The 3,105-nt window shown below is 42.6% G+C and overlaps 1 long non-coding RNA gene across 1 annotated transcript in view; it reads right to left on the bottom strand.

Annotated features, from left to right (window-relative positions):
- Positions 1 to 876: 876 nt before the first annotated feature.
- The window catches only part of LOC107834026 (uncharacterized), a 9,761-nt gene continuing 7,532 nt past the window's right edge, over positions 877 to 3,105 (bottom strand). Inside the window, exons 2-3 of the long non-coding RNA XR_001659809.1 lie at positions 2,392 to 2,395; positions 877 to 889 (exon numbers count right to left, since the gene is read on the bottom strand). This is a non-coding gene — a long non-coding RNA (uncharacterized LOC107834026). The remainder of the gene's footprint in view (positions 890 to 2,391; positions 2,396 to 3,105) is intronic.

Raw genomic sequence — 3,105 nt, 5'->3', positions numbered from 1 at the left:
AGGGGGAGTGCCTTAAAACCCTTTCACTAACCCTCCGCCCTCTCTCTCCTCCAGCATGCACATGGATTCATCTGTCTTTTTCTGTTTGTTTACCATTTTGATTGAGATACAAAATACATATTACAAAAACAGCATAAAGTGTGACAAATGACCGCCAGGGGGCAACAAAAATTGAGGCAGTACATCAGCCTAGTATTACATAAATACATTAAAGAGAACATAAAGTGCAAATTTTAATAGCTTTAGTATTGGTGGAATTTCCAATAGTTTTGATATATGTTTGACCTCATTGGCAAAAATGGAAAGAAGTGTTTTTTTATTAGTGTAACAGCATTTATGCATGTGCCATTTGGCTAAGTATATAAGATTAATAATATAAAAATGTTTTTTCAGCTGTTGGATAGTTAATGAAGCAAAACAATACATGTTCAAAAGAAATGGAGACATACGGTTGAATAGAAGCAGAAATCACAAACAGAGAGGCCTTTGAGGTTAGGGTTATATCCCAGCTTGATAGGACGTTCCTATATAGACTTTGACTAGGCTAGAAAATTAATGGGAGTCTGTGGCACATATATGAAGGGAGTGGGCTAGGGCCACCAAACATGGTGGGCACCTGCAGAGGGCTGGAGGGAGTATACACTCTAAGTTTGATCTAATGAGCACTTATACTTTTTCAGTTATTTTGAGTGAGCAATTTTTCAAATAAATGGGGTAAATGGCAGCTACTGTATGTGAAGGGAATATGCCACACCCACCAAACTTGGAGGGCATGTGGGGCCCCTCCCACAGACTCTCTGTGTCAAGTTTGTTCCCCCTACTACATTAAGTTTTTGAGTAATTGAATTTGCTCAAGTGTGCAAGTGGCTTTTCGTCGTCCATCCATTCTCTAACACCCTTGTCCCTTAGTGAGGTCAGGAGATGCTGCTGCCTCTCCAGCTAACGTTCCCCGAGAGGCGGGGTCACCCTGGAAAGGTCACCAATCTGTCGCAGGGCAACACAGAGACAGAGAGGACAAATAACCATGCACAGACACACTCACACCTAAGAAGAATTTATAGAAACCAATTAACCTGACAGTCATGTTTTTGGACTGTGGGAGGAAGCCGAAGAACCCGGAGAGAACCCACCATGCACAGGGAGAACATGCAGACTCCATGCAGAAAGACCGCAGGCTGGGAATAAAACCCAGAACCTTCTTGCTGCAAGGCAACAGCTCTACNGAACATTGTCAACATAAGACTAAACTATTTCTCTTGGGGGGAGGTGAGCCAACCTCACCCATCCAGTTAAGATCATCCCCTGGCCTTCCAACCCTAAACGAGTGCTGCCTCAGCCCATGGTCTACGTAGATCTCCTCTCCCAGCTTGATGTCTCTTGTTTTTATTAGGAGAAATGGGTCTGCCAGGCCTGGGACCTTCACTAACAGACATTTGGTGTTTAAGTTTGTGGCAGAAAGGTTGGTCAGTCAAACATGGCGAGCTGCGGATGACTGTCACACAGGTGGACCTGAGAGTTTATGCAGAAGTCCTTGGTCCCCAGACTTGGAAAAAGTAAATCTATGCATCTTGTCCTGCCTTCAGGGACCCCTCAAGCCGCCAGCCTTGGCAGCAATAGTGAATATTTTATGGTAGTCACATGCGATGGACCTCTTGATGAAAGTCCTGGTCCCAGAGACATGTGGAAAAAAATATTTATGAATTTATTATTATTGTAATTACAGAAGTGTCAGTTTCCAAAAAAAGATCCAGGAACCAGCACTTGATATCCACCCACCTCTTCTGCTGACAGTCTTCTTGCTCTCCGAAATGACAAGTCCCGTTCACCTCTGGTCCTGGATGTGGCACATCAAGTCCTGGCTGGTTTTGGGGTGCAGTGGATAGCGCTGTGCAGATCTCCAGGACCTCCTCTGCAGTGTTACAGTTCCCAGTTCAGTTGGACTTTGCACTGAAACTCTCCATCTTGGCTAATATAGGCTTCTACTGGCTCCGTTTGGCCAGGAGACAGAAACTACCTATGCATGCGGTTAGAGCTGAATATAATGTGCCCTGCATCAGAACCTGGTACTGTAGGGTCAGTAAGAGGAGGAAAACAAACAAACAAAAAAACTCAATCAGGTGATCCCGCCTCGTCTTAAACTGAATCAACTGCAACTTGTAAAAGAGGCTCCTTGTCAGGGGGGAATCCGGCCTCCACTTTCTTTTTAGGAGGCGGGCGCATCAGTCAGGGTTACCTAAAAGACTTGAGAGAAGTGCCCAGGTCTGTGTATCACTCACAGCTTCGCCTCCACCTTTTGGGCCTCAGAGCACTGTCTGTGGAGCTAAAGGAGATAAATACATTAAACACATCACCAAACACAAACATGGCTACCCCGAGATCAAATACACACACCCTGCTCAACTTTAGGTTTCCGCTCTGAGCTTCCACAGGATGCCGGACTATTGCTTGTTTCTTATTCTGAAAATTGGAATTTTGATTGTGTTGTCCTTTTTTCATCACATTTTTATTTCTTTTTTTATTTCTTTATTTTCTAACTCAGTTTTTCTGACATGATGCTTGATTCAGTCTTTATTCTCACTTGTGAGCCCTGCCAAGCCCTGGAACGGTTCAATGAGATGAGAACTACAAACAAGTCCGCGAGTTTTACCCAGAATGCACTGCAGTTACTTGATTCCTCCTCTGAAGGCTGAGTGCTGTCTGGAAAACTTCGCTTTTTCACCAAGCTCTTTTAATTCTTTGCAAATTGATAACAAATTTTGCTGAGCAATTGTCAAAAAAATTATTGTGATAAACGATAATATTGTTTCAAGACCTTTTGACTCTGATTTAATGGAAATGACTAATAATGCAGTGATTTCCTGCCATACACTTTATTTTCTAAAGAACACAAAACACTGGAACTGATAAACTAAATAAACAAAACAACCAAAAATAAAATGGATTCTCAGTCTCCATTAACAAAAAACGTACTTGAATAAAAACTAAACAACATAAAGCCAAATGGAAATAAATACTAGTGCAGATTATGAAGTCTGTATACTGTACTGCCCTTCAGTATCTCTAGATTTAATGGGCACATCCGACCACCTGATGTTCATAGTTCAC

The sequence above is a fragment of the Poecilia formosa genome, unplaced genomic scaffold, assembly GCF_000485575.1.
Source record: "Poecilia formosa unplaced genomic scaffold, Poecilia_formosa-5.1.2 Scaffold506, whole genome shotgun sequence".
NCBI lineage: Eukaryota > Metazoa > Chordata > Actinopteri > Cyprinodontiformes > Poeciliidae > Poecilia > Poecilia formosa.
Note: the sequence above shows the minus strand (reverse complement) of the source record. Positions and strands in the feature narration are given on the sequence as shown.